The sequence below is a fragment of the Belonocnema kinseyi genome, chromosome 4 (genome assembly GCF_010883055.1).
Source record: "Belonocnema kinseyi isolate 2016_QV_RU_SX_M_011 chromosome 4, B_treatae_v1, whole genome shotgun sequence".
NCBI classification, from domain to species: domain Eukaryota; kingdom Metazoa; phylum Arthropoda; class Insecta; order Hymenoptera; family Cynipidae; genus Belonocnema; species Belonocnema kinseyi.
The window spans coordinates 100,562,221-100,573,424 of record NC_046660.1 but is presented as its reverse complement, the minus strand read 5'-3'; the positions used below and the strand labels follow the sequence as shown (position 1 = coordinate 100,573,424).

At 29.0% G+C, this 11,204-nt stretch overlaps 1 long non-coding RNA gene across 1 annotated transcript; it reads right to left on the bottom strand.

Moving 5' to 3' along the window:
• Positions 1-6,935: 6,935 nt before the first annotated feature.
• On the bottom strand, positions 6,936-9,649 carry LOC117172174. The gene is made up of 3 exons (XR_004466974.1): positions 9,579-9,649; positions 9,372-9,438; positions 6,936-7,069 (listed from the first exon to the last, which is right to left on the bottom strand). It is a non-coding gene; the product is annotated as an uncharacterized LOC117172174 (long non-coding RNA).
• Between the last annotated feature and the right edge of the window lie 1,555 nt (positions 9,650-11,204).

The window sequence follows — 11,204 nt, the reverse complement described above, 5'->3', positions numbered from 1 at the left end:
GTGCGAATTGGTTTGTTTGCAATGTTAATATTAAATATTTAACATATTGAAGACATAATAAACAACTAGCATATGTCACATATTTAACATATATATTTAATTTATGTGGGGATAATTTGCTGAAGCTGTGTTTGCGTAAATGCCAACAAAATAAAAAAATTTCGGGTGCGAATTCGCACCAGAGTACCGTTTGTTTTTAAAAATATGAAGCATGCTTATCAGTGTGATTTACATTTATATCTATAAAAATGAGATTGTTTATTATAGACCCCCCCTCCCCCGGCAGAAATTGCAATTCTCTTTTTTTTTAATCGATCAAAATTAACATTAATTATTAGTTATTAATTAATTATTAATTATTATTAATTAACATTAATTATTAATAATTAACATTAACATTCGGAAATCTACACCGGATTTTAAATGCAAGACGCTCGGTTTTTGAATAAATGGAAAAATAAGTACTTTCTTTGTTTTATTTTTTTTCAACTTTAAATCGTAAAAAACTGTTACTTTTTCGAGAAAAGTTGAAGTTGAAGAATTTCAAGAATAATATTTCTAGCTTTTTTTCATTGTTTTAAACCATTTTTTCCTATTTAAATTTTAAAAATTTACAAGTTTCTAAAATTATTAACGTAGTTAATGTATGCTGAGAGTGATATTTTGTCTGGAAGAAAGAATGCAATTATTTAAACAATTTTTATTTCTTTAAACAATTTTTCTTCTTTGTTAATATTGAAAAGTTGTTATTTTATGGAATTAATCATGCAGTTAAAGAATGTTAAGAGTGATAATCACTCACTTCTTTTTTTTCATAGTGATGATGAAGAAAATTCTTCTTTTTTGAATCTCTTACAGTATGTTGTTTATTATTCAGTATTTTCTTATTTCAGAATTTATACCATTGATTTGTAAAATATGAATCATTTTTCATACTATAGTTTTCTCCATCTTTCCTATGAAAAGGAGCAAGTGATATCGATAGTTTTGATAACTAAAAACAGCCTTCCACAAACAATTTCACTCCTAACTTCATTACCAATTATACTAAATGAAAAATATTACTTTAATGTATCGTTGATTGTGCTATTAACTCTAGAATAAAAACTTTTTAAAATTTACAAAGAAAAAATTATTTGAAGAAATTAAAATTCCTTAAATAATTGCCAAATAGTGTATCATTCATTCTGAAAAATAAGAATTTTTCACAATTTGCAGGCGAGAAAAAAAGTTTAAAACAGATAACCATTGTTTAAAAAATTTAAAATCCACTTAAAATTACTTGGAAACTTGTGACTTATTTAATATAAATATTTTTTTTCAATGCCGTCTTCAGGATGTAAAATGTAAAAGTATATTTTACATCTTTGGGGCATTTTTCGGGTACAATATGAGGAGGCTTGGGAGCGTCAAAATTAAATGTTATTGGGTAGAAATTATTCCGCAAACGTTCCATCAGAGATGGCCAAACTTTAATCTATAAGAAAAGGTAATAACGAGCAATTATTTTTTTCATTTTTCTAAAAACAATCTTGTGTAAATTAAAACCACTTAGTAATCTCAAAACGCCGGTGGCACAGGTTAATGTTGACCAATTTAGACAAAAATAGGGAATTTCTTTTTTTGAAAATTTGACAAAAATTCATTTTTGTATATCAATTCGGAATTAATAATTGCGAATGCATTTGCAAAAGTTACATTATATTATTACAATAAATTTTTAATTGAAAAAATATCAACCCAATGCTCATAAATTATTTCAATCGTCATATTTTCCCTGATTTTTTGAAAAAAATAACTATCTATGATGCATAGTATGGGAGATATAGCAATTTGAAATATTTAACAAGTTTCAGCATCTCGTAAACTAATAAACATTTGGACCTAATATTTGTCAAATGAGTCAGGGTTTATATGTACTAAAAATTCACCATCTTACACTCCAATTAGTTACCTTGCTCCAAAATTCTATAAATTTAATCTAAACGTATACAGAAATTATTTTTAACGTGAATAAAGTAAGGTAAGGTAGCTTATGTGTATAAATAATACTTGTCTTTTCATCCTGAAACAGTAACTTGTACATACATTTTTATTCTGGCAGTGGCATGACGTGGCTTTTTAAAGGTTGAACAAGATTGCCTTCTTAACTTTTCCATAATGCTATAAAAGTCAAACAATTGTATTTTATTAAAATTTTCTATTTCACAATGTTTTCTTAGTACAAACTTCTTTTAATAATAGAAAAAAACTATTCAACGTTTGTACTCTAAAATTCTATATTCGCTCATGAACCAAACAAAATTTTTAAACCTTGGTCAAAATTTGCTTCCTATGTCGAATTATGATGAAAAATAAAATTTACTATTAGAAATTTGGTTCTTTATACCCTCATGTTGGAAGTTTCTCGAAATACGATTTTTGTCGGGAATAGATCTAATTAAAGATCATGTCATTTAGAATTAAGTAAAATATCAAATGATTTTATGTTAACTTTTGTATATAGTGGTGAAGTATTGAAAAAACTTGCAAAAATTAGAAAAATTGGATTATTTAGTCTATTATGCTGGAAAACTTCCCTTTAGTCCGATTTTATTTAGGAACAGCTCAAATTATAATAAGAAAAATGAAAATTTTGTATACCTACCCTTACAAAACCCTTACTTTAGGTTGCTGCCTGTCTGTCTGTATTTCTGTCTGTATGTCTGTCTGTATGTCTCTTTGTTTCCACAATAACTTTTGAAAAAACTAATCTATTATTTTGGCCTTTGGTACACTCGTTTAGTGTCCTAAACTATAGTTTAAATTCGTTAGCCAGACATTTTGGATAAAAATTCAAAAAGTGGGCACACTTTAAATATTTTCGAGACCACTTTTTTCAAAATTCAGAAATTCTCTGTCCGGTTATTCATAGTGTTCAAAGAGTCGAACAATTTGTCTAATGAATTTTTTGATAAAAACAAAAACTACCAGAGTTATAGCATTTACAAAATTAAAAAAAGCACACGCAAATTAAAATTGTATGCCAAATAACGCACGATATGAAAAAAGTCAGGAGAAAAAAATGTTGCTTTTTAAATGCCCTGCATGATTGTCATAACAACTTTTAGAATTTTCTTGAAAAATCAAAAACTCCAATTTTAACAGCATACAGCATTAACAGTAAAAAAAATCTGCCCGTTGCGTGGACATATTCTCAACACAACTTTTGTCTTTTAACTTCTTTTTCGTCTCGTGTGTGGGGTTTCCAAACTTTAATTTTTTATGTTTTTAATGCTATATTTTTAAGATTAAAACCAAAAACAGGACTACCAAAAATTATTCATGACAAATCATTTTTACATTCTCATTTTAAAAGGTATTTTATTTGTGTAAAATGTTAGCCCCTCCCCATGAAATTATTATTTTTTTTAATATTAATTTTTGGTTATAGATTTAATACGTAAATAGGTAAAACTCTTTAAACATGTAAACAGTTTTATAATCAGTGAAATATGCCGTTGCTAAATCAAAAGTAAATAATTCATATTCATTCTGTTAATAACTTCAAGTCACAAACTACGTAACGCGGTTTTCTTTTGTTTAAATTAAGATGAAAATATAATTTGCGTGAAGTGAAAAGTGATACAGGGATATGGGAAAAAGAAAAACGCGTTACTTAGTTTGTGAATGACCCCTTAGAATAGCCGATTAAAAATTTATTTTTGATCAATAGATCTGAAGCCTAAATATATCCCTAAATATTGAGAAATTAACTTCAGTGGATTTATAATGTTTTTTTGGTTTACTCGTTAATTAGAATTAACGATGTAGAGAACATGTCACTAACTTCTACCACCCTTCCAAAAGTACATTCAATGTCTGGAAGTCTATGCCCTTAAATAGTTTTTAAATAGAGGTATACTTGAGCGCATTTGAAACAGATTTTAAATATCGTCTGTCGATCAAACTTTATTTAATTAACAAAAATTAATATTAATCTTGGATTATAACTAAGGATGTGCAAATGTATGACCTAGAAGAACAATTAACAGATGATCTATATAATCTCGTAACAAAAAAACAGTCAGAATTTAAGGTAAGTTCATAAAGATATTTTTAATTCGTGTTCAATAATTTGAGAAAAGGGAAATGTTGACACGGTCGATATACTATTCTCAAGCTGTGGTAAAAACTTAATGTAAAAAATCAGAAAGAAATGTGTTTTCAAGAATCTGATACAAAAAGATCTTTCATCAATAAATAATAATACCACTAAATGAATTAATTGATAATCGATTGGTACTTTCTTCAAAATAATTATAAATTGTTAAACATTTTTCATAAATTTTAATTTTTATATTTATCCTTCTTTTCCACTTAGGTTGCGCTCAAAGGTGTAAAACGTCAAAAAGATACTGCTGCTTGCGAGAGCAAGTTTGGTATGTAAATCGCTGATTTTGTTGTAAACTCAGTTAAAGAATATCAGAAATGTTCGCATGGCAGTCATGACATGATGGAGCTTAAGGTAAATAGAAAATATTACTTCCTTATAATTTTCAAACACTTATTCATTGTAAAATGAAAACAATCAAAAAATAAGTTTTACATTATATATATACGAGATCAATAAACTATGAAACGTTAACCAATTCTCTAAAAGATTGCAGGCCCGATAGTGAAACATTAAAGTGATTTGAAATACGTAAGAACGATATCGACAGTCTCGAAGTATAATTAAATTAGTCACTAAGAAGCAAATTTTTACCCTACTCTAAAATATTTAAAAGCGTTCATTCAAGCATTATGTATACATTTTTTTTATCAGTTGAAACCCTTCCTCTCCCATATGAGCATCCGTTAGAATTTTATAAAACTTCACTTATAAATCTCGCGTAATATATTTCCTACACTACATTATTTTTTACCGAAAGCAGATTTTCAACGCAACACAACAATAAAACCTTTAATCTATAGATTAAAGGTTTTATTGTTGTGTTTCGTTGAAAATACTGAAAAAATATGTTATGGTTATGTGATTGTTATAAATAAAGTGGTGGATGGGTTTAAACACCCAACTTTTAATGCGTTTTCACAGAATTGTAAACGTTTAGACATCAACTCCTATACAGTAATTAGATTAAAAAGAAGAAATCCTATAATAGTTTTAGAAATTCAATTCGATTGGCTTGAGCCGAGAAGAGTCGAGTTTGGGTTCGAGCTTTTCGGAAAGATCGCAAGTTTTCGAGTATACGTACAGTTTTGAGCTACGTGAATGCTTTGAGTTATTGGAAGATTTTTTGTTACAAAAAAATTTAATTTGTTAAATTTTGCTTCAAATTTGTGTGCAGCAATCCAAATCTCCCGTAAGATCACTTCTATATATGGAACTTTTAAACATACAGGAAACTCGAAACTTTCGGGTAAGTGTCCCAGTAGTTGTGACGGTCCCAATAATCGTTAAATATGACTACAGCCAAATTGGATATTAAAAAATCTTATAATTGTGTTTTGAACCCAATTCTTCTTTCCACAAAGGGATTAGCTGGTTGATGCATATATAGAAAAACTCAATTTTAATCACTCAATATGAAATTTGATTGGATTCAATTTTTATTCATAATTAAAATTAAAATTATGCTAATAATTTCTTTATCATCAGGCATTTAACCAAGTATTAACACGAGAAAAATATACTTATTTAATAAAAGGATACTTAATTTTACCTAAAATAATATTTTTTATCACAAGCGACAAGAGCGAGTCTTGTGATATAAAAAATGCTGGGCCATCTGGCGATAACTAATGCAGTGACGATTACCAGCGCATCTAACTTAGTTTTAAATTGAATTTCCATTTATTCAATTTATAAAAAAGCAAGAAAATTTATTTCACGATTACTGAGTCAAAGGTCACGATTACTGAGGTGTTTAGCTTAGTACGAAACTTTTTCAGTCTCGATCCTTTCAAGTAGCTGGAAAAATCGAGTCAGCTTGAATTCGAACCAACTCCTAACAAAAACCAGTTCGGCTCGACTCAAAGTTGAAGTTTTTCTGATACCCGTAAGGGTTAAGTAATACTAGGCAAATTCCTAACAAAAATCTTGTCATTACTTTATTTGTTTTCAGTCTGCTCTATCGTGCACCAACAATTTTTTTAAATCTTCAACAGGCACGCTGGATTCGTATGTGAATCAAGGAAAGACATGCTTGGGTATCAAGGGAAAATCCAAGGGTCAAGCTGGGCGGAAAAAAAAGGGAAAACACACAGGAAAACACGTGGGCAAACAAGAAGGAAGGTCCGAGGGTAAAAAAGGAGGAAGGTCCGAAGAAAACCCCGAGGAAAAACATGACGGAAAACCATAAGAGTAGACTTACGTGTTTTTTTCTGTATCACAGATTTTCATTACGTATGACACTCGAACAATTAGTTTGTTGTTTAGGAAATAAAGTAATAATAAAGTGAATTTTTATATAGGGGTCGGATGTCGGAGATTAGAAAGATACAAAAAATGTTAAAGAGTGCTTTAAAAATGAATAAAAATGTCCAGCGCCAGCTACGAAAAATTTCATTAGAAAGTATAAGATGAACGATAACAAGGTAAGGGAATATAGGAAGGATAAAAGTGGTAAAAATATTTGTGAAATTAATATAAAAGGAAATATTTGTAAATAATATAGCAAATTTGTAGTAATGTTTCAAATTAACGCAAAAATCAGACGACATCTGAAAAATCTACCTTTGTTTTTCTGAATATTTTTATTTTTTGACATTATAATATAGCTCAAATATTCGATTTTATGCTTTCATCTAATGGTCCAAAAGTTATTGTTCTTATTTTAAATGATTAATTTTTGAAATATTGTATTCTTGTTTGTAAAAACTTGTAAAAAAAATTGTAATCTATTATTTTCGGTAACTGGTTGCATTCGGGAAAAGTTTTCTGAAGTTTTCTTCTTCCTTGGCCAAACGTCATTTTACATCAATCCGGCTGCACAGGATAGGGAACTTCGTATAATATATAACTTTTCTCTAGATAAACGTGTCCACAGCTGTCCGTGTGCACATGGAGTCCAAAGGAAATTTACTCCTTAAATCAGATTAGAATAGTGAAAACCTATGAATACATGGATAACACACATATGCACATATACATTAAACACACCTGTGGTCACCTTTCTCTTATATAAATTTTAATAAAGGATGAAAATATTAATAATTACGACAATAATATAACAGCTATAGTATTGATATGAATAAACTATTATAAAAGATTTAATTGATCAATAAATTTGATTATCTCCAGTATTGCGTCATTTTGTCCAATGTTATCAAACCAAACGTAACCTCGCCCAAGAACGTATTCTCTCTCCTTTTCTAATTAGGGTAATAATGATAAATATTTATTTCCTAATCGCCATTATAGAAAAGTCAAGAACACAAATAAACTCTTGAAATAAAACATTTGGAAATGCGAAAAAACAGTTCTACACGTAAAAATGTATATATAACCAGCGATATTTATCTTTTAACTAGATACAAATATTGTTAGAAACAAACCAATGATATTGTTACAATATTTCAATCACTAGAGCAGGGATTTGCAGCAAAATTTATTTGAAGGCTTATTATTAATAAATCACATAAATAAATCATGGAAAAAATATTATATAGCTGAATTGAAAACGTTGAAACTCCGAACATTCCGAGTCGAAATATAGGCCCTTCTTTGATACTCGTCACGCTAATATTTTTCGGGGCTAAGGTTCTAAAAGAGGATATTCCTATACGATTTTTGCCCCTAAATTAGCCCTCGTATGGGCACAAATTTATAAATCTTTTATTTGGGACGTCCAAATAGGGGCTTAGGTTTTGCTTATAATTTAACACTCTATATTCTACCTTCCTGTACTAAATAAAATTATTTGACTAAAAATTAAGAAAAGTAAAGCAAAGCGAAGAAATAGTGATATTTGCGTAATGTTTCAAGTTATTTTGCATAATCATTCAACAATAACAAAATGTGGTTTTTTCATTCGTCAACAAATCTTTTGTTTCATGCAACTTCAAATAAATATTTATATTTTTTGTTAAATGAAGATGCAAAATGTTATGAAATATTTACAACATTCCACAATGTATCTCATTTCACTAAACTTTTGTCAATCTGTCATTAAATAATATTCTTTTCGTGCACTTTCAAATTTGTTTTGCTGAAGAATTATTTGTCCTTTTTCCTTATAATTTTTTTTTTAGAATCTTTCAAAATAGAACGAAGTTTTATGAGTTAAACTTAGTAATTATTAATATCACAAAATTTATTTCACTATCATAAACCAGTATCAGTTTTTTGCAAAAAAGAAAGAAATGCTATAATAAAGAAAAACCTGGAGAAAAAGGACATAAAGTCGAGAAGGAAATATTACAACCGAGAATCTGAGGCCTTGAAACTACATTTTTTTCTGAAATTAATTTTTAGAATAATACTCGAATTTTGAATTTGATCATTTTAGATGTAAATACAAAGCAATTTCGAACTACAAAGCTTAAAATTGTACAATTTCAAGAAATTAAATCATATCACAGAAATCTAGATGTTTATTATTAATTTTAATTTTCAATGTAATAACTTAAAATTTCCCGACTTATAGTTGAAGATTTAAACTGATAAATTATTTCAAATTGAAAAATATTTTGTTGAAAATTTCAAGATTTTATGATGGTTTTAAAGGTAGATTTAACATTTAAAAAATAGCAATGAAGTTTAAAATAGCACAAAGACACAAATGAAATTATGCAACTGAAATTGATACAGAAATAAATACGTAGTTCCGTAATTTTAAATGATTAAAATAATTTTAGAGTTCTAAATTTACATGTTGAACGCTGAATTTTACATTTCTCCCTTCCATGTTTTAATTTTGCAACTAAAATTGAATCGGGTAAATTTGTGACAAATTCACTAGCAATTTAAGAATTATTAGTTTGTAGGTGATGGGTCACTTCATGAATGGTCACCTGAAACCGATTGCGGTCAAATTTTAGAAAAAAAAATGTAATTGCATAATTATTTCTTATATTTCTAGCTTCGATTCGTGTATTTCAAGAATAATAAATTATTTTTACCAAGCGATAGCGTGTCATTTTTCAAATAAATTAAACACTAAAGTTACTTGTTTAAAATTAAGTAAAGAGCAACAGTGCGATCAGGGATGATTGAAATTTATTATCCATAATGATATTTTAGAGTTATAGCTCAAATATGAGAGGAAGAATGTGTTTGAAGTGACCTGTCAAAATGTGTTATTTTCGCAAACTTTGATAATTTATTATAAGCAATATACACTACCGAAAATTGCGAAAGTTGTTTAGAAATAAGGATTGGTACCAACCTTTTGCAGGTTGTTTAGTAAAACTGCTTATTAAAAATTATTCTTCAAGACATTCGTCCTGGAAAACCTGAAAATTAGCAAAAAAAACACCACTTTTAAACTCGCAAATATTCCCGAATATACATTTTTAAACAAAAATTTATCTGCACTGATAAATTATTTAAACTTATATATATATATATATATATATATATATATATCACTCACAAAATCTTCGCGGATGTACTCTCTGCGGTTTTCTTTTAAATATCATTTAAAATTATGTCTCGACATACCGTTTTCGACAGACTTTCCAAAGTAGGCGAATCAAACTGAAGGAAGCAGACAACGTATCGATTACTTAATTTTTTTGAATTTAAAATTCAACACAAATTCCGTAATTATAATTAGCTGAATAAAAAAAAATTCCCTGACTTTTTTATACTTTTCCCTACTTTCTCTGGCTTGTAGCAACCCTGAAATTATTTAAGAACTGATTAAAAGGATTGATTTCTTGTACTTACTTGAGAAACGGAATTTGTGTGGAATTTGGATCCAAATCGGATCTAGCGAGTGCTCGTCGTGCCAAAAGATGAGTTCCGGAGACGCCCGAACGACCTTTCGCCATTTGTTGTGTTCTGAGTTTGCTGTTTTGTACGTCATATAGATTTTAACTTTTTTTTTCAGATTTTGGACAACTTGGAAATTTATAAAGGGTCATTATATAAAAATGATATTATATATAATATACATCTATACATATAGTTACTGTAAAATAATATTTTCAATAACTACAAAAGGATGTTTGAGTTTAAAGGAACAGTTTAGAGGGACCAAACCTCAAAATATCATTTTTTCTGTATGTGTTAACTTACGACCCATGCGTAATTTCACGGCCAACGACAGGAAATTTACATCCTGCATATTTTTTTAAATGGTACTTATTTTGAAAATTATTTCCTGTATTTTTCCTGGTTACATTTGTTTTTATTTTATTTTTGCTAAACAACTACACGTAGGTTCTTAATTCTAGCGATATAAATATATGTACCAACAGAAAATTGTAATGACTCAGATATCAAGTATTTTACTGCTGCTGCAACATAGGATGTATACATACTAATTATTTCTAAAAACAATAAATGAAAGTATAAATCAACAAATGACTTTGGCAATTGTTGTTTAATTTTCTCACTGAAATATTCGAATTTAACTGCAGTAATCTGGCAAATAAGCATTTCACTAGGAGATTGAATGCTCTCTGTCAAAATGTACTTATGTGTCTCATCTATTAGGAGATTTAAACACTTTTCGATATCAGCAGCATGCCTTTGTAGTCTTCATAAACATTCATCAACACAAGAAACAATCTGCTTCAGTCCATCAAAAGTAGTTTTCTGCATCACTGTAGTCGGTATGTATTCCTTGGTCCTTGTTTTCATTATTCCCCGTGTTGGGCTCCTTTTTATCTCCAGGAATGTCAAATACGATCGCCCTGCAACCATTGGAAGTGGTAAAAACAATGCTGAATTTCCCCAATTCCACAGGTTTCGTATAACTGTAACCCGTCTCGAAGAAGTCTGATATATAGTCCATGTTATTTAACAAGCATGCCCAAGATGCCGAGTTCTCATTCGGCTGCAACTCAAGTACCGTGAAAAGTTGCTTTGTACAGAAGTTATTCCATTGAGCCTGTATATGAATCCATGGCTGCAGTGACGTGGATATCGGCAGTAGCAGCGATAGGTGGTTTGTTCTCAGGCATGGTATCGTGTATGGTCTCAGGATTGAAACTAGACTGAATGCTGAGTAAAGCTCTCATCCGCTTTTATACATCCTTGGACCTTTGTTTCT